The sequence below is a fragment of the Elephas maximus genome, chromosome 1, assembly GCF_024166365.1.
Source record: "Elephas maximus indicus isolate mEleMax1 chromosome 1, mEleMax1 primary haplotype, whole genome shotgun sequence".
Classification (NCBI taxonomy): Eukaryota; Metazoa; Chordata; class Mammalia; order Proboscidea; family Elephantidae; genus Elephas; species Elephas maximus.
In genome coordinates, this window is record NC_064819.1 from 70,637,937 (window position 1) to 70,659,389 (window position 21,453).

At 39.9% G+C, this 21,453-nt stretch overlaps 1 long non-coding RNA gene across 2 annotated transcripts in view; it reads right to left on the reverse strand.

The window, feature by feature from the left end:
- The window catches only part of LOC126076420 (uncharacterized), a 138,561-nt gene that overhangs the window by 33,644 nt on the left and 83,464 nt on the right, over positions 1-21,453 (reverse strand). Inside the window, exons 2-3 of one of the 2 annotated variants that reach the window (XR_007517468.1) lie at positions 14,682-14,835; positions 13,056-13,180 (exon numbers count right to left, since the gene is read on the reverse strand). This is a non-coding gene — a long non-coding RNA (uncharacterized LOC126076420). Of the gene's footprint in view, positions 1-13,055; positions 13,181-14,681; positions 14,928-21,453 lie in introns of both variants that reach the window. The other variant, XR_007517467.1, reaches the window with a different exon arrangement.

Below are 21,453 nucleotides of genomic sequence, written 5' to 3' on the forward strand. Positions count from 1 at the left end.
AAAGCATCCTCACTTAATAATCTACAAAATTTCTACCACAGAAATTCATAATTGGGTGGATAAATATGGACTGGAGCTACAAATCAAAGACAGAATTTCCCTAAGTGAGTTCATGAAGGACGGTAGGATGTATTTACGCATAAAGGAGAAAAGAGGTCATTCCCTTTGGATACTAAAAATAAGGAGGCAAAACTTTCCCGATTCTGCTAGTGAGATGGGGGCGAGCAGGGCAGGCGATGGAGTATAGGACTTCTGTGAGCATTTCCAATGACTGCTGTGCCAGGTCATATATCATTCATGCCCTCTAAACAACCTTTCTGTAAAGCATGGAGCTAGGGCTTCCCAGTTCTCCAGATGGAATAGTTCAGCTCCTTCCAGAACATTCTGGAGGAAAGGGAGGTGGTCAAGCTATATTTAGCAGTATGGGGTATCAAGGATATTCTGCATCATATTCAGGCTCTATTTCTGTTCAACAGGGCACACGATGAAGATGTAAGCTGTAAGGTGGAGCCCAAAGAGAATCCAGTCTGAGCTGAGTCTCTTAGAAGAGAAATAGCAGGGTATATTGTAGGCAGAGGTTTGGAGGGACAGTGAGGACACCAGGACAATTAGAGCCTCTTTCTGGTTCTCTATCTCAGGTCGCTGTCTGAAGCACTTAGTTGCTTAGAAAAGTCATCTTTTTCTCCTACTATCCCCCCAACACATCCATGTTGTAATCACCTTTCCTATCCACTTAGAGCATCAAGAATAACACATACCACCACCTTCACACATGACAGCAATTAAACCACCTCTGAAAGATAAATCATAATTGTGTTAAAAATTCCAGAAAAATAAAACACCTCTCCATTCTCCTGTGAATTATTCTTTTAGAAATCAATCTGTTCTTCTACTTTGGAAACTTCACTTTTTAGAAGTAGTTCCGTACGTCTCATTTTAAATTCCTTATTTTATAAGACATTCTGATTGCTATCATGGGAGCCTGGGTGGTACAAGGGGTTGCGATCCACTGCTGGCCTGAAGGATGGTGCTTCATGCCCACCCAGTGTCTCTGTGAAAGAAAGGCTGGACAAGCTGCTTCCAAAAAGATTACAGCCAAGAAAATCCTATGGAGAAATTCTACTCTGAAAGTAGTACTCTGGAGTAGCCATGAGTCAGGGACCAATGATAACTAACAACAACATTGTCATCATATTCCAACTTCAACAGAAATAAAACTGATTCTTCCATTATGGTATACCTTCATTGACTTGAATGTTTTAAGTGTGAAGGGGCCTTTTCTAGTCCAACTCCTTCTTCCAATAGCTAAGGAATCTGAAACTTGACAGGTGTTGGTATTTAACCAAAGCCACACAGCTAGAGAGGGTGTCATGGATTGAACCATGTCCCCCCAAAATACGTGACAACTTGGTTAGGCCATGATTGCCAGTATTGTGCAGCTGCCCTCCATTTTGTGATTGTAATTTTAGGTTAAAGAAGATTAGGGTGTGATTGAGACACACTTACTAAGGTCACATCCCTGATCCAATATAAAGAGACTTTCCCTGGAGTGTGACCTGTACCACCTTTTATCTCACAAAAGATAAAAGGAAAGGGAAGCAAGCAGAGAAGGGGGACTTTATTCCACTAAGAAAGCAGTGCCAGGAGCAGAATGCATCCTTTGGACCCAGGGTTCCTGCGAAGAGAAGCTCCTAGCCCAGGGACAGACTGACGTGAAGGACCTCCCTCCAGAGCCGATAGAGAAAGCCTTCCCCTGGAGCTGACACCCTGAATTTGGACTTCTAGCCTACTACACTGTGAGAAAATAAATTTCTCTTTGTTAAACCCATCCACTTGTGGTATTTCTGTTATAGTAGCACTAGGTAACTAAGACAGAGGGGAACAAACTGGTTGGTTAGCTATTGATATATTGGTTGGTGAAATGGAAGTGATTAGAACTTTGGGAGAAAGCAACTATATCATTTTAAAGTACTTGATATCCAGAGAGGGGAAAGCTGAGCTATGTTAGAGGTGTACTCAAGATGTTAGAAAAGTTGGCAAAGAGACATCAGATAGGCTGATGTCTAAAAAGAACACTGTTCTCACCAACTTCATATGAAAGGGAAAGAGGCCCCAAATAAGTAAAGCATTACTGAAAAAGAACAAAGCTGGAGGCCTCAATCTACCTGATTTTAGAATCTATTATACTGCCACAGTAGTCAAAAGAGCCTGGTACTGGTACAACAACAGATACACAGACCACTGGAACAGAATTGAGAATCCAGACATAAAACCATCCACATATGAACAGCTGATATTTGACAAAGGCCCAAAGTCAGTTAAAGGGGGAAAAGACAGTCTCTTTAACAAATGGTGCTGGCATAACTGGATATCCACCTGCAAAAAAATGAAACAAGACCCATGCCTCACACCATGCACAAAAACGAACTCAAAATGGATCAAAGACCTAAATATTAAATCTAAAATGATAAAGATCATGGAAGAAAAAATAGGGACAATGCTAGGAGCCCTAATACATGGCATAAACAGTATACAAAACATTACTAACAATACAGAAGAGAAACGTGATAGCTGGGAATTCCTAAAAATCAAAAACCTATGCTCACCCAAAGATTTCACCAAAAGAGTAAAAAGATTACCTAGAGACTGGGAAACAGTTTTTAGCTATGACATTTCCAATCTATTTCCGATCAGCATCTGATCTCTAAAATCTACATGATACTGCAAAAATCCAACTACAAAAAGACAACCCAATTAAAAAGTGAGCAAAGGATATGAACAGGCACTTCACTAAAGAAGACATTCAGGCGGTGAAGCGATACATGAGGAATGCTCATGATCATTAGCCATTAAAAAAAAAAGACATGCAAATCAAAACTACCGTGAGATTCCATCTCACTCCAACAAGGTTGGCATTAATACAAAGGACATAAAATAATAAATGTTGGAGAGGTTGTGGAGAGACTGGAACACTTATACACTGCTGGAGGGAATGTAAAATGGTACAACCACTTTGGAAATCAATTTGGCACTTCTTTAAAATGCTAGACATAGAACTACCATATGATCCAGCAATCCCCCTACTTGGAATATATCCTAGAGAAATAAGAGCCTTTACACAAACAGATATATGCACACCCATGTTCACTGCAGCACTGTTTACAATAGCAAAAATACGGAAGCAACCAAGGTGCCCATCCACCAATGAATGGATAAATAAATTCTGGTATATTCACACAATGGAATACTATGCATCGATGAAGAGCAATGATGAATCCATGAAACATTTCATAACATGGAGGAATCTGGAAGGCACTGTGCTGAGTGAAATTAGTCAGTTGCAAAAAGACAAATATTGTATAAGACCACCATTATAAGAACTCAAGAAATAGTTTAAACAGAGAAGAAAATATTCTTTGATGGATACAAGATGGGGGAGGGAGGGAGGGAGGGAGAGGAGTTTTCACTAATTAGATAGTAGATAAGAACTATTTTAGGTGAAAGGAAAGACAACACACAATACAGGAGAGGTCAGCATAACCGGACTAAACCAAAAGCAAAGAAGTCTCCTGAATAAACTGAATGCTTCGAAGGCCAGCGTAGCAGGGGTGGGGGTTTGGGGACCATGGTTTCAAGGAACATCTAAGTCAATTGGCATAATAAAATCTATTAACATTCTGCATCCCACTTTGGAGAGTGGTGTCTACGGTCTTGAACAGTAGCAAGCGGCCATCTAAGTTTCATCAATTGGTCTCGACCCACGTGGAACAAAGGAGAATGAAGAACACCAAAGACACAAGGTAATTATGAGCCTAGGAGACAGAAAAGGCCACATAAACCAGAGACTACATCAGCCTGAGATCAGAAGAACTAGATGGTGCCCAGCTACAACCCATGGTTGCTCTGACAGGTAACACAACAGAGAACCCCTGAGGGAGCAGAAGAGCAGTGGGATGCAGACCCCAAATTCTTATAAAAAGACCAGTCTTAATGGTCTTACTGAGACTAGAAGGACCTGGTGGTCATGGTCCCCAGACCTTCTGTTAGCCCAAGACAGGAACCATTCCCAAAGCCAACTCTTCAGACAGGGATTTGACTGGACACAATGGGACAGAAAATGCTCCTGGTGAAGACACAAAAGACTATGTTGGCATATCCTGTCTGGAGGGGAGATGGGATGGCGGAGGGGGTCAGAAGCTGGCCTAATGGACTAGAAAAGAGAATGAGGAGGGAATGAGTGTACTGTCTCATTTAGGGGAAGAACAATTAGGACTATATAGCAAGATGTGTATAAATTTTTGTATGAGAGACTGACTTGATTTGTAAACTTTCACTTAAAGCACAATAAAAACTATAAAAAATAAAATAAATGTGTTAAAGTAGCTGCTTTTACATTACCTAAGACATTAACATCACTATCAGAAATTGTTATTCTCTTGTTAACTCATTTACATTTTTCAAGTTCTGTGAGTACAGAAATATTGGTTACTTTGGTTACTGTTTTTTTTAATCTTCCACAATCATTCAATAATTTTTTGTTGCTTAAATGAATATGATGTTCTTGTGTGTGTGTGTGTGTGTGTGTGTGTGTGTGTGTGTGTTTTAATAAGAGACTCCTTTCCTTTTGGAAAAAAAAAGAAAGTTGTTCCATGTCATTAAAAGCAAGAAAAGACCCAGACTGGGGAGATATACTTACAAAGATCTCTGGAGGCATAGGTTTTTTAAGACTACATGCAAAATACGAAGCAAGAAAGACTTCATTAAGGTTAAATGCCAAATGAATTGCATAGACCCATAATTTGAATAATGTCAGAAGGACTAAGTCCCCAGAGCTAACTACAGCTTGCCGAAAAACAAAATAAAAAATCAGCAATAAAAATAATAATAAAGTACTTTTTATTTAATAACCAGCAAAAGAAAATGGCTTTTTCAATTATTTTATGAGCAACAAGAATGAGCATTATATTCATTTCTAAAGGTATATGGCTTTTCATATTAATTGGAAAATGAAAATCAGCGCCTGCTTCATTTCCATGTTCTCTGTAAAAGAAATGCATCTTTAGGCGTAAAAGGCTAGAACAAACCTATTGCAAGGGAATAAGGCCCGACAGCCATTCATTCTTTCACCCATTCATGCAGCCAATATCAGGCTCACACAATGTGTTAGGTACTATGCATGCAAGGCGTATGAAAATGACATGAACATAGCACGGGAGATATACACATGACAAGAATATAAAGGTAAGCAAAACCAGGTGGGATGTCTTTTCTCAAGGAGTTCACTGCCTAGTGTAAAACCCAGAAATTCAATTGTCTTCCAAATGAATGTAACATGATATTTCTGAAGGGCAGAAAAAAGAGAAAGTATATTCTATGGCAGCATATATTAGTGAGATTTTATTTAGAAACCCGTTGCGGTTACGTCATCTCCAACTCATGGCGGCCCCATGTGTTAACAGAGTTGAACTGCTCCACAAGGTTTTCTTGGTTGTAATTTTTATGGAAGCAGATTGCCAGGGCTTTCTTCTGTGGCACCACTGGGTGTATTTGAACCACCAACCTTTAAGTTAGTAAAATTTTAGCCTAGTGTAAACCATTTGTACCATGCACCAATTTAGAGGAGCAAAAGGGTGTGTGGGATAGTGGTTGAGAAAGTCCTCCTTTGGGATGGATGGTTGAGCTGAAACACGAAGATGAGTAAGAGTTAAACTAGGAGGAAATCAAGGTAGAGAAGAGCCTTGCAGAGAGAAGAAGGATACAAAAGCCTCATGACAAAGGGAGAATGGTGTGCTCAAGCACTGAAAGAGGTCCAGTGAGGCTGGACATCGAGATTAAGGCAGAGGGAGATGAAGCTACAGAGGGGCAGAGCTCGCCTAAACAGGTCTTGCTAAGCCATGGTCATGATTTTAACTTCCATCTTGGAACAAAGAGAATTTGTTGGTGGGATGATAGAATTATAGTTCAAATAGACCACAATGTCCATCTAGACTTGGAGTGCCCAATTAGGAGAATACTGTATCGATCCAGGAGAGAAATGATGTAACTTAAACTGGTATGGAAGAAGTAGAGATACGAAGAAGGGTGAAATGTGAAAAGCGTTTTTTTAGGGGCATAATCCATTGCACTTTTTGATGGGCTGGATATTGGGAGAGAAGGAGGTTCCATATGCCTATTTCTAGTGTTCTGATTTGCGGAACTGACCAGATGGTGGTGCCCTTCACCAAGCTAAGAAACAGCAAAGACAACTGCGGTTGGGGCTAGAAATTAGGAGTGCAACAGTAGTTTGAATTATGTTCGAGACATCCAAGTGGAAGTCTCAAATTGGCAGTTAGATATATATTTCTGGCACCCAGAGCAAAGGTTTCAAGTAGGGATGAGATTCTAAGAAAGCCTTTTGCTGACTCTAAAATGTTAAAGTCACCTCCATAGACTATATATCTGTATCTATGCATCTCTTCAGATACTGAGAGAAACTGTAGATGTAATTTCATAACTGTGTTTCCTAACCTTTTAGGAATCATGCAGGAAAAGAATAATCACTAAAAGAATGGGCATGGACCAGCAGGTTGAAGGAAGAAATGTTGATTCTACAATCATAAACTGGTGATTTCAAAGTTAAGCATCAAAGGACTCTAGAACAAATGAGTAATAGAATTATTTGTGACCTCTTCAAAAGGATAATCATAATTACTAGGTACCAGAATAGGCCAACGTTTAGTCAAATTTATTCTATCCATCTTATTTAAAAAATATATTATTAAAATGTGGTAGACTCACAATGAGACATCACCTCACCGCCATTAGAATGGCAATGATCAAAAAAATGGAAAACGAGAGCTGTTGGAGAGAATGTGAAGAAACTAGAACCCTCACCCACTGCTGGTGGGAATACAAAATGGTACAACCACCGTAGAAAACAATTCAGCAGTAAATTACAGAATCATACTGAACAGACCTTTACATCTTGTCCAATCTTTATGCAGGAACCCCCCAGACAACATTCCCCCAATAGGTAACCATGTCAGCTCTATGAACCACCCAGGACCCAGACATTTAGTGCCTCTGAGGCAGATCAATCAACTGTCAGATTCTCCCAAATTTGAAGCATTTTCTTTATGGAGCTTTAATCTGCCTCCCTGGAGCTACTTCTTAAAGCCAGATCCTGATCTTTAGAACCAAGAGAATGATATTATCTCTTTCCTTTTCCATATGACAAGCTTCTGGGAAGTATGAGAGCAACTGCCACAATCCTTACAAGGTTTTTCCAGGATAAGCATTAACCAGCCCTACTTAGTTTCTTCAGCTTTGGGTCATATGATTTCCCTTTCCTGTTAGTCTTCTCTTTTTAAATAAATTTAATATAATTAATGACTTTTTATAACTGTAGCAGAGACAATGGCACAATATTATTTTCTGAATGCTATGGGGGAAAATAGGACTTCAGCTTCATTATCTGTACTTGATACTTATGTTAAGGGAGTCTACAGTGGCATTGCATTTGTGACAGCCACATAACTGAACATACAGTCACCTGAAGATCCAGATTATTTAAATACATGCTGTCATTATATCACAGCTCCCTGTTTTATTTCTAGAATTATAGAACAGTATTCATTTCCTAAGGCTTCTGTAAATAAGCCACTACAAACTCGGTGGCTTCAAAGTGTAGAAATTTATTCTCCAACAGTTCTGGAGGACAGAAATCACAGCACCACAATCCTTCTGGAGGCTCAAGGGGACAATCCATTCCTTGACTCTTCTACCTTCTGGTAGCTGTCAGCATTCCTTGGCTTGTGGCTGCATCACACTCTGTTTCATTTTCTTTTCCTTCTGCTCTGTATGTGTGTAGCTCTGTGCCAAAACTCTGTCTCTTTCTTTTAAGGATTCATATAACTGCATTTAGGGCCTACCCAGAAAATCCTGAATAAGCCCCTCTTCTCAAGATCTTTTACTTAATCATATCTTTTGCCATATAAGGTAATATTCACAGGTCCTGGACATTGGGAAGTGATATATCTTTGGGGGACCATTTTTTCAGTCAAACACATGTCTCAAAATTCTTCCAGTCTCTACCCATAATTCTGAAGCCACTTCCACGTTTTTAGCTATTTGTGATAGTAGCGCCCCACTTCTGATATCAAAGTATGTATTAGTTTCTTATAACTGCTACAACAAATTACCACAGGCTTGGTGGCTTAAAACAAAAAATTTTTTCTTTCCTGGTTCTGGAGGTCAAGAGTCTGAAATTAGAATCACTGGGCCAAAAGGAAGGTCAAGTTTTTATCTCACCACCTCTGAAGAGGACATCATGTTTGGCAAAATAGATGGCCAATAAAAATGAGGGAAATTCTCAATGAGATAATTTGACACAATGGACACAACAATGGGTTCAAGCAATCAACAATCATGAAGATGCCAAAGGACTGGATATCATTTCATTCTGTTATACATAAGGCCGCCATGAGTTGGAGCTGACTTGATGGCAACTAACAACAACAACAACAACCTTGGCAGGCTTGTTCAATTATTTTCTAGCCTCCTCTTTACCAGAAGAAAAAATGGTGGCCTCTTCTCTCCTTACCAATAGTGTTATTAAAACATTAAAGCACCCTCGACCTCCCCTGAACACTCCAATTTCTTCACAACTTGCTCAATTGTAGAATCTAGCGTAAGAATCAGCCCTGAATCTGGGCTTCACCAATTATAAGCAGATAATAGTCTATTTTCCTGCTGAAGCACACACTGACACAAACTCACACTTGCTTTTCTAAAATGGTGAATTGTTTAATCTCTTCATCATTTCTGGGTATTTCTGAGCTTCATTTCATAAAGCTTGTTCCCCATATGAATAAGATAAACTTGCAGGAATTGAACTTAGTTCTATTTGCTTCTAACCTCTAATTAAATGCTAATTCTGTCCCCCAGAGGGCTGATGTCCTCAGTCAGCTTCCAGCGTCACGCTCTCTAACCAACAAAATAAACAAGACAGGACCCAGGGGAGGTCTCTGAACCCTCCTCTTTGGCTATGCCTATGAAATAGAAAAGTGGTGGAGAAATCAAAGAATCAGTTTTTTCTGAGACATCCAATATCATGTATTGGATTTTCTAACATTTTAACTGCTTCTGGGCTGGCAGGGTAGGTATTGTCTCTTCCCAAGCTGAAAGTGCTTCATCAATTGCCATTTGCTGGGCCTGACCCATTTTGCCCACAGCTCTAGCCCATTATATAATAACCTAGGAAAAATCAAATCTTCCTGGTGATTTCCAAGTATTCCACAGGAACCCACAATTCACCTATAGGTTCCTGTTTTTTAAAGGGAGCACCTTGGATGTTACCATTAATAGGCATTATCATTCACAATATCCTCACCAAAAAAAAACAAAAAAGGGTGAAGACAGAAGGGCATGCTGCCAAAAAATTATATCCACAGATACTGAGACTTGCTTCTATTGCATCTAAAACCTTGTCTGAGCTACTTATATATGCAATTTTCACTTCAATTATCCCAGAAAAAAGAAATTTCAAAAAATCCAGTTTTAACCAAAATGCCAATTTTATATCTGAAACATGCAAACAAATCAGCAAAGGTTCATTTTAGTCCATTAATAGTAATATGCAAGTGAATTCTGAAGTCAGAATCTTCAACTTAAATCTAAGATTGAATTTTAAAAGTGGAAAATAGAATATTATACCCCAAGGTTGTTTCTGTTTTCTTTCATATAGAAAGAACAATTCACTCATCAACCAATAGAAATGCAGGGAAAACCCAAAAAGTACATGATCACCACCAATAAAAATAATCGGGACACATTTTCTTCATATGAAAATGCGGTGTAAATGCTGAATAATTATGTCATTATTTCAAATCTGATTTGAGAAGCAAAGCATCGATATTTGGCAAGACTTGTTCCTCTGCTCCTAATTACTGAGCAACCATGAAATTGACTATAAACAATAAATAATTCCTCATTTACAAAAGCTTTTATGCTAGTATTGACAGTTCTTATTTAGCCTGCCTCATGGAAGAATCACAAAAGTTTAGACGTGTATGATGATGATATTGTTGTTAGGTACTGTCGAGTCAGTTCCGACTCATAGAGATCCTATGTACAACAGAATGAAACACTGCCTGGTCCTGCACCATCCTCACAATTGTTGTTATGTTTGAGCCCATTGTTGCAGCCACTGAGTCAATCCATCTCATTAAGGGTCGTTTTTTGTTGACTCTCTACCAAGCATGATGTCCTTCTCCAGGGACCAGTCCCTCCTGATAAGATGTCCAAAGTATGCGAGATGAAGTCTCGCCATCCCCCCTTCTAAGCAACACTCTGGCTGTACTCCTTCCAAGGCATTGTTGTGCATTCTTCTGGCAGTCCGTGGTATATTCAACATTCTTCACCAACACCATAATTCAAACGCACCAATTCTTCCTTATTCACTGTCCAGGTTTCACATGCATATGAGGTGATTAAAAATATCATGATGTGGGGATGGGAAAACACTAAATAGACAACAGTTAAGTGGTGACCTTGGTGAAGGTAAGACAGTACATAATATTGGGGAAGCCAGCACAATTTGTACAAGGTAAGGTTATGGAAACTCCATAGACATTATCAAAAAAAGAAAATACCATGGCTTGAGTCAGGTGCACCTTAGTCCTCAAAGTGACATCTTCACTTTTGAACACTTTAAAGGGGTCTTTTGCAGCAGGTTTGTCTAATGCAATACTTCGTTTGATTTCTTGACTGCTGCTTCCATGGGCTTTGATTGTAGGTCCAAGTAAAATGAAACCCTTGACAACTTCAATCTTTTTCCATTTATCATAATGTTGCTTATTGGTCCAGTTCTGAGGATTTTTGTTTTCTTTATGCTGAGGTGCAATCCCTACTGAAGGCTGTAGTCTTTGGTCTTCATCAGTTAAGTGCTTCATTCTGGGCAAGCAAGGTCGTGTCATCTGCATACCACAAGTTGTTAATGAGTCTTTCTCCAGTCCTGATGCTGTGTTCTTCTTCATATAGTCCAGCTTCTCTGATTATTTGCTCGGCATACAGATTGAATAAATATGGTGAAAAGATACAACCGTGATGCCCACCTTTCCTAATTTTAAACGACGTGGTATCCATTCATGTAGAGTGAACAAAAAAATATTTGCTGGGAGCTAGAAAACCAACTTGGTTCCTGTCAGCCAAAGAAATAGATGCCTTCAAATGCATGATCAATTGGTATATTAAAGTAAGTTTACCAACAAATATAAACTATTTTTGCACAGAATATATTAAGATACATTCTCCCTAAAATGCTAAATAACTACATCTTTCCTTCATGAAGGAATCCTTCATTCTATCAAGTTCTTTCCTTCGTGAAGGAATCCTACATTCTACCAAGTATTACAAAAACCAAAAACCCAAACCTGTTGCTGTTGATTCCAACTCATAGCAACCCTACAGGACAGAGCAGAACTGCCCCAGAGGGTTTCCAGGGGGGGACTGGTGGATTCAAACTGTCAATCTCTTGGTTAGCAGCTGTAGCTTGCCATCACTCTTAACCTCTGTGCCATCAGGGCTCCATCAATTATTATAGTAGTTTTTAAACTATGTTCGTAAGGTCCTGAGGAGCACAGCTTCTCCAGGATTCTATGTGCAGTATTTCAAGCCCAACTACAGATAAAAAGTGAATAAAGGCTTAATTGTTACTCTCAGTTTGGATCATTGCCCTAATTAACCACCTCGACACTTGGCACCTCTCTAACAGGTTTAAGAGTTCTGTGGAGGAGCCCTGAAGATGTCATCAGGGAGGTTAGAAAGGCTGAAAAGCAACATCCCACCTGTTATAGATTAATTTAAGTTCTCAAAAAATATATTTTGGAATCCTAATCCCTGTATCTGTGGATATAATCCCATTTGTGAACAGAGTTTTCTTTGTTATATTAATGAGGTCATATCAGCGTAGCATGTGTTCCAAACCCAATCACTTCTGAGTTATAAAAGGAGAAGATTAGACACAGAAGATACATGCCATGTGAAGGCTGCCAAAAAATGCTGGAAGAGGCCAAGATTGTTCCCTAGAGCTGACAGAGAAAGAACCTTCCCCTAGAGCCAGTGCTCTGAATTCAGACTTCTAGCTTCCTGAACTGTGGTATTTCTGTTACAGCAACACTAGGAAACTAAGACACCACCCCAGCTCCAAATGTAAGAATCTAACAAAATTTTCAACTAGTCAGTGGCTCACTCCTTATTTGATCTCTTTTTAACCTTTCTCCCTACCAGTCTTCTCTCCTAGAATGAACAATTAAGATTTACATTAAATGTTATCAGCCTACTGTAGAGGTATGTGATTTGAATTGTCTGCCAATCCCCGTGATAGCATTGAACTGATCCACACATACTCTCTCCTCTTCCGTGATGAAAAGCTAGGTCTTCTGATTGTGACAATCAAATAGAAAGATGGTAACTGGCCTGTGTGGGATTTGAAGACCTTATCTTTAGGTTTTTAGCTACCTATGCTCTAACTAACTCAGAGTTATAATTAAAATTCCATAATGTGCAATCCATGACTTGGCCCCTTCTGGTCCCATGATCACCAACACTGCCATCACCACCCCTGCTCCGACTCTCCTCCTATATAAAATGCATATGCCCAGAAGAGAATATAAACCTGTGACAGAGTAACACCTCAAAATTCTCCCACTGACAGCCTTCTCTTGTTGAGCTAATTTACATCCATGAACAATCAGAGCAGACAAGGCTTGTTTCTGTTTCCTTATGTTCGCCATGGCTCTCACTGCTTATGCAGTGTGACTTCATAGTTAGTTGCTTTCCCAGAAAGTAAATCTCTCCCACAACTTCTCTATGATTTTCACGGTCAGGTAAAAGAGCCCTAGCTAACTGACCATCATTCACCTGAAATTCAATGAATTGTCACTGTAGGTGATATAAATGGCAAGTTTGCTTTCCACTAGGACGGGTGTCATATGGTCTCCATACTTAACCACAGTATGCTTGGTGCTACTCAGGGGCATAGCTGACTCACTGGGTGAAGGATATGGATGACTCACTTGTGAAATCCAAAGATACCACCAATGCAGATGACTCTGGCTGGTGATGTTTTTCCAGTCTGTCAACCCAGTTATAATTTGGGAAGATTGCATTGTCCATTTGCTATGTGGTTCTTTTTCTCTGCCTGAAAACAATAAAAATATCCCCGTCATTTTTAGCCAAACTAACTTGTGTCCTTCTGTCTGTTATCCCAAGACTTTAAAGGGCAATGACTAAAAGAGAAGGTACAAGAGGCACTAACGCACATAAGTGTGATAATTCTTACTTTTCATCACCACCGTGCTGTAATGTGATGTTGAAAGAAACTGCAATCATCTCTAGGCTTTGTCCACAAGTATGGGGAAGAGTAGAGGTCATTGTAGTCAGGAACGAGTTGTCTCTGGATAGGAGCACTTGTATTTTAAAGAAAGATGACTAAGAAAACACTTATTGCAACCGTCAAATTTTTGGTATCTCTAAACTCTTCCACAAGAAGATTGGTAATAATTAGTACTTATGGGGTCCCTTATGGAATCCCTGTAAGAAACATCTGGTAGTCCACTTCTGAAAAATCAGCCAGTGAAAATCCTATGGGTCACAGTGGTTCAATCTCGTTGTGCGTGGGGTCACCATGATCAGGGATGACTTGACAGCTAAAGACACACACAGAGTCCTTACCATGTGCTAGGCATTATGCAAAGTGTTTTGTTCACATTATCTCACTACAACCTCACAATAGACCTAGGATTGGTTACAGGTCAGACCATTGTAATTCATAGGGTTTTCACTGGCTGATTTTCAGAAGTAGATCTCCAGGCCTTTTTTTTCTAGTCCATTTCAGTCTGGAAGCTCCCCTGAAATGTGATCAGCATCATACAGCAACATGCAACACTCCACTGACAGACGGGTGTGGCTCTGCATGAAGTACAATGGCCAGAAATTGAACTTGGGTCTCCCACGTAGAAGGCTAAAATTCTACCACTGAACCACCACTGCCCCCTCCCTTTTTTTTTTTTTTTTTTTGTCTGGCTTTGCTTTGCCAAAACGAACACAGGCAAATGGAAATCATTACTAATGTTTACTGGCAGGCTACTATATTTCCTCCCCCAGAGAAAGTCAAAGCAGGGAAGGGTGTTCCCAATCTTTTTTGTCTAAGGAAACGACAAGAATGAGACAGTTCAGATACAGGGGTGTAATTAATGTCATTAAACCACTGTTGGGAGAATGATTGTGCCTTGAATTTAAAGGTCATCTTCCTGCAGGGATTCCCAAAGGAAAAACCCTCACCCTTACCTTGTCCTACTTATCCTGGCAGCACCTCCTGTGAGAGGCAGGCAACCTGTTTACTCTATGTGGCCTCTCTGGGCAAGCACACACATTTAATTTAGCATCCTAGGCTACTGCTCCTAGAGAACCTGTCTTCCCACATTCCTTCAATGGACTGGAGACCTGCACAGTTGCTCAGGGTCCCACGCTTAGAAGAACCCATATATGTTTTCATGTCCTGATGTCACTGCCTTGAAACTCTTAATTTTTTAACATATTCATTTACACTGGACCCCACAAATAGGGTAGCCAGTCTTGGATTATGTATTGAGCTGAACCTGGAATATGAATGAGGAAACACTGCAACAAGCAGACTGTACCTTGCAATTTCCAAGGGAACGGTGTATCCCCAGGGTGTGGTGGTCATCAGTGCTATTGATCAAATAAATTGCGTTCTCCTTCCAGGCACAGGTAGGATTGTGCTGAAATTTCCTTTAGCCAATGAAATGTGAGCAGGAAGTGATGAAGTCATCTCTGGACAAAAGGTTTAAAGGTCAGCGCTCCATTTGCCACAGTCCCTTTCTCCTGCCTCTACAGTCAAGATGGAGCTTCCCTCAGTGAGGTCCCTAGGAGAGACAGAGCCCACAACCTGCAATAATCATGTAGTATGAGCAAGAAATGAACCTTTGAGGTTTTGAGCCAATGAGATTGTGACATTATTTGTTTCCATAATTTAGTCTCTTCTGATGGAAACAGAAGATCATAAACTCAAATGTCCAGAGCATCCTTTGCAATGTTTAGAAAACCATGTAGGCAGCTGGAAAGAAGAGACAGGGTGGATGGCAATAATGTTTATGAGAATGGGGAAGGACAGTCCTACACAAAGATATGAGAGGATGTTACGTGAATTGTGTCCTCTTAAAATTTATGCTGAAGCCCTAACTCCTGGACCTGTGAACATAACCTTGTTTGAAAACAGGATCTTTGAAGATGTTATCAGTTAACCTGAGGTCATACTGAAGCAGGTAGGTCCTAATTCAATCTGAGTGGTGTCCTATAAAAGAGAGGAGACACAGAGAAACACACAGGGGAAAACTGCCATGTGAAGGTGCATCTACAAACCAAGGAATCCCAAGAAATGGCCTGGGGCTACCAGAAGCTGGAACAGACAAGGTCGGATCTTCCCCTAGGCCTGACAGAGAGAACATAGCCCTGCTGATACCCTGACCTCAGACTCCAAGCATTCAAAACTATAAGAGGAAAAGCCCAATAGCTACTGTCTAATTCATTTTGTACAACTATACACCATTGAACCACAAAAATACAGCATTAGCAAGGTTCATTTCTAGGGGTCTCAACAACAAAGAAATTTGTGTGTGTGTGTGTGTGTGGTGTGTGTGTGGTATGTGTGTATGGTAGGGGGTGAGGAGTGGGAATGTCCAAATTTGTATGCCCATCCCTCCCTGCCATGTTGTTTCCCAAATACTCATTAAGTGCAAATTGCTTCTTTATAGGGATGAGGAAAGGAATGAAAGATGAAGCAACTGTAAAAGACTCAAAAATCACTGTCACTTTTCCTGTGGTTGACTAGTAGAGCTCAGAAGACGAACAGTATTTTAATACAATGTTTGGTGAGCTTGGGAGACGCAGCAGCTTAAGGTAAAAATCCAACATATTTGATATTTGTCTCTCCTGCAAGCAAGGAATCAAATTCAAGAAGGGACTCCTCCAGCCTGCAACCTGGAACAGCTGCAGCCTTCTTTTATTCATGGCCAAATGCTTCTAGAATGATTAAACTGGCATTGTAAATGTGCAGTCTGTATCAGCTCAGTGACAAGGATTAAGTGAGACTTAGATTAAAATGCTAAGTGAGTTTGTCCCAAGATCAGACCAGATATATAGTTAACACTAAGAAAATACATGCTGAAAAAGAAGTGCAAAAACAACCATCTACAGAAAATGTCAGAATAACAAATTGAAAGTGTCCTGGATGGCAAGTAAGTCAGTGGGGGCTGAAATTACATTTTTGAAAGTACAACTGATGGGCAATATTTAGAAATTTATGCAGCCAAACAATTTAAGCAACATGTATATTCATAGTGGATTTGGTTCAAAGGGAAGGTACAGCAATAATGTCCATTTTATTGGTACATTTTATCGGTGTTGAAAGACATTTTCAGAACAAAATATAAGTTGGGAACAAAAAATGACTGTAAAAACTGCTAGATTTACTACCGCAAAAGAATAAAAATGCTTTGAGTCATGTAGCACTTGTCTCTTCCCCCAAAAAATCCACAATTGATAGTCAAAATGAATGGAAATTTATTGTTTACCAGACAATCGTTTATACAAATACTCTATTGTAATGGCAGAATAAAAAAGAAATACCACTGGGGGAAAAAAATTGGTAATTACTACATAAGTAACATCTTGAAACTTTTGTTGTGTAATGAATATAGAAATAAAATCATAAAGCCCTTCAAGAATGACATTTTAAGTGATCTGGGACAGTGGGGTGGTACAAATGGTTAACACTCGGCCAGTACGTGTAAAGGAAGGAGATTCAGGTCCATCCAGAGGTGCCTCTGCAGAAACGCTTAGCAATCTGCTTTCAAAAAATAAGCCCATTGAAAACCCTACGGAGCACATTCTACACTGACACACATGGGGTCACCATGAATCAAAATCGACGCCATGGCAACTGGTATGTGTGGTATGAGACACTGATGAATACATATATTTTAACTGATACCCTTGAGTCTCTGTCTTTCCGGTCTTCTCTAGATCAGCTCAAATTCTGTAGACATTAACCCCATTTATCTGAAAGTTTTTGCAACAACCTGCATTTTTGGACTCTCAGAGGGAACAAAAAGGGCAGAAATAGGCTGACATCCTGGAAAATTCCCAATAATAACCTATTGCCTAGGAAATTTTTTCAGTTGGGTCCCTGGCAGCACTCCTTCCTAAAACCATCAGATACTCAGAATCTGTCCTATGGGTGAGGAAACAGTATCCTTATTCTGGAAGTACTGAATATGAAGAGTGGAATGGTGATCCTTTCCCTTCTTGGTGCCAAATGAGAAGTGCCCAATATACAGTAACTTTTGGGGACCATAGACAGCACAGTGGCTAACAAGCTCTGAGTTCTCTCAGCCTGAACGTAATCTTAAACCTGCATACAGCTCTAGCTTCCGCATCTCTAGCGAGGGATGATAATAATACACAACACATCGCAAACCAGGGAATCCTTGTCCAGCACTTGCAGGTTATCTTGCACATGGGAAGTAAGCGATACATGCTTGCCATTATGATAATAGTAAATGCTCCTTTCTGGGGAAAATTTAGAGTCACCCTGAACCTCTCAGCTCCTTCTACCAACTTATAAGGGTCACAGGCTTCTAGCTTATGTACCAAGGATGCTGATTCTATCAAGAAGGTGAACAGATGTGGCTGTCCCAAAATTGGATAGAAAGATAAAATATAGACGGTTGTAGAAAGGTCAGGAAGAGGAAGCTGCGCAGGAAGAGTGAGTGAAAAACAACATTCAGGGTCTGACCCCTGATGAGGTGTTAAATGACTGGTGGGAGCAATCTCTGCTGTAATCCGGTTAACATTTAGCACCTAATTATCACTTCTCCGTGGAGTCCAGAATAGATAATTGTGAACTGCAACCTCCTTGCTACACAGGAAATATTTAATGTTACTAACTGCTGATTCAATCATTTAACAGGCACTAGCTCATTGGAAACTCTGTGGGGCAGTTCTACCCTGTCCTATAGGGTTGCTATGAGTCGGAATCGACTAGACAGCACTGGGTTCTGGGTTTAGCTATCTACAGGAGCCCTGTTGGTGCAGTGGTTAACAGCTACAGTCACTAATCAAAAAGCTTCCAGTTATAATCCACCAGCTGCTCCTCGGAAACCCGATGGGGCAGATCAACTCAAGGGCAACAGGTTTGGCTATGTAGAAAGAAGCTCCAGTTGCACAATGGTTTTGTCCTTGCCTGCTAACCAAAAGGTCAGTGGTTTGAACCCACCAGCTGCTCCTAGGGGGAAAAATGCAGCAGTCTGCTTCTGTAAAGATTTACAGCCTTGGAAACCCTATGGGGCCGTTCCATTCTGTCCTATAGGATCACTATGAGTCAGAATTCGACTCCATGGCAATAGGTTTTTTGGGTTTGGGCTATCCAGAAAGAGATGCAGAATATTACTCTACTTAGTCAGTGAAAACTCAGCCCTCTTCTAGATCTGACCTTCAGTTCAGTGGGTTCTATCCACAACAAGAATGTGGATGACTTAATCCAAGATTTTCTTCTAAAGTGTCTCATATACCAGCAGTCATGGACTCTGTACAAACACAATCTGAGGTTTCAAATTTAGATTTCCCTTCACATTGGCTACAAAGCAATGCTAGTGATTCACCACCAATTGCATCACATGAACTTGCAGTTGGTTTTTTAGGAAAAATGATAAATTTCTAGATCCCTCCAGTTTCCAAAATACATTTTCTCAGCACCTGGAAGAGACAGGTGCAGAAGATAGAAGAACTAAAACACAGGTCCTACTCTTATGAAGTTCATAGTCTAATGTGGACGACGAATCCAAGATGTTGGAAAGTTTTTTCAGTAACTAATTAAGAAGTTGGATATTTTCCATTCAGTAATAAATGTAACAAAGTAGGTTGTTAAAAAACGAAAAAAAAAATGTGAAAACACACAAGATAGAGCAATCTTCCTAGAAAAGCCTTGGAAGGCTTCACAGAAGAATCGAAATTTAGGTTAAGTCTCAAGAATAAGTAGGAGAAAAGGAAATGCATTCTAGGAGAGCAGAGAAGAGCAAGGAGGAGAACACTGGCATGTTTGAGCAAAAGACATTCAAGAGATAGGCAAAGAATATATTGTGAAACATGGCATGAGGATAAAAATAAACCCAAGAGTTTGGATTTAATCCTGTAGGTAACAGGAAACCATTTTTTGTTTTTCAAATTTGTTTACAGTTCTTGTTTTTAAGGTAGGGAGAGACATATACAGACTTGCAGTTGAGAAAGGTCATTATGGTAGTAGTATAAAATGGAGTAGAATGGAAGAGAATAGAGATAATAAAATCAGATAGGATGTGACTGCAATGGTCCAGGAGAAAAAGGTCAGGATTCTAAACTAGGGCAAAGGCAGTGGGGAAAGAAGCAGGGCAGTGGAGAAAGAAGAGTTTAGAAAGGCATCCCTGAGGTATAAACAAGAGAACTGAGTAATACTTGTATGCACTGCGTTCTGGGTGTATGTTTGGAATGAGAGAGTTAAGAAAATATCTACAATAAACAAGTGTGGCGAAAGCCATATTGGAATCTGTGGAGTAGGGAAGGGATGGGAATACAAGCACCCTTCAAGCATTCTGGTAGTACATGAAAGCTCCTTCTTTCTCCGCTTTATAGATGACGACGCATACCCTCAGTACTTCTGGTTGGAAATCTACTCATGGAAGAAAACGAAGCTAACTGGATCACCTCAGTGTGCATTTATTAGCTTGGTCTCATTTGAACCACCTGAGTTAATGAGCCACAGACAAAATAAATAACACATTTAGCAAGTGCATACCATGGACGAGCAAAAGCACAAAGCAATTGCTTTAAGTAGCCCTGCCTTAGCTTCAGTTCCCCAGAAAGCAGAGCCTGGGACAAAGACTTGTGTATGGTAATTTACAGGGTGGGATTCCAGGACAATGAGAAGAAAATAGGGAAGAGGGAGAGTCAGCAGCAACCTGTGTCAGACATTGCTACAGGCAACTGGTTGCTCAACCATCTAAGCATTGAGCCTAACATGCCACCCTGATTAAGGGCTTTCTTGTCTCTTCCTTTCACTTTATCCCAATTTTTGTTTTTGATCTTCTAAAATAGCTGAGTAATTAAAGGTATGTAAAACATATTTACAACCACTCATCTATCAGTTTGTCATACTGTGGTGGCTTGTGTGTTGCTATGATACTAGACGCTATGCTGCTGGTATTTCAAATACCACAGGGTCACCATGGTGGACAGGTTTCAGAAGAGCTTCCAGGCTAAGACAGGCTAGAAAGAAGGACCTGATATTCTACTTCTGAAAAAAATTAGCCAGTGAAACCTTAGGGATAGCAGCAGAACATTCTGATATACTGCCAGAAGATGAGCCCCTCAGCTTGGAAGGTACTCAAAATACTCAAACACTGTCAGTGACAGGATAATACTTATACTCCTACAAAGAATACCAGTTAACACAACTATTATTCAAACTGATGCACCAACCACTAATGCCAAAGATGAAAATTTAAAGATTTCTACCAATTCTTGCATTCTGAAATTGATAAACATGCAATCAAGATGCATTGATAATTGCTGGTGACTGGAATGCAAAAGTTGGAAACAAAGAAGAAGGATCAGTAATTGGAAAACATGGCCTTGGTGACAGAAATGACACCAGAGATGGCATGATAGGCTTATTCACTGGAAGAACCTTTTTTCAACAACATAAAGAGCAACTATACACATGGACCTCACCAGATGGAATACACAGGAATAAAATTGACTCTATCTGTGGAAAGAAACAATGGAGAAGTTCAATATCATTAGTCAGAACAAAGCCAGAGGCTGGCTGCAGAACAGACCATCAACTGGTCATATGCAAGCACAAGCTGAAGATGAAGAAAATTAAAACAAGTCCATGACAGCCTAAGTAAGACCTTGAGTATATCTATTCCACCTGAACTTAGAGACCATCTCAGGAATAGATTTAATCCACTGAGCATTAATGATTGAAGACCAGACAAGTTGTGGGATGACATCAAGGACATCATACATGAAGAAACCAAAAGGTTAGAAAGAAAAAGACCAAAATCGGTATCAGAAGAGACTCAAACTTGCTCTTGAACACAGAATTGCTAAAGAGAACAGAAGAAATGATGAAGTAAAAGAGCTGAACAGAAGATTTCAAAGGGCAGTTCAAGAAGACAAAATAAAGTATTATAATGAAATGTACAAAGACTTGCAGTTAAAAAACAAAAATGGAATAACACACTCAGCATTTCCCAAGCTGAAAGAAATGAAGAAAAAATTCAAGACTCAAGTTGCAATACTGAAGAATTCCAACGGCAAAAAACTGAACAATGCAGGAGGCATCAAAAGGTG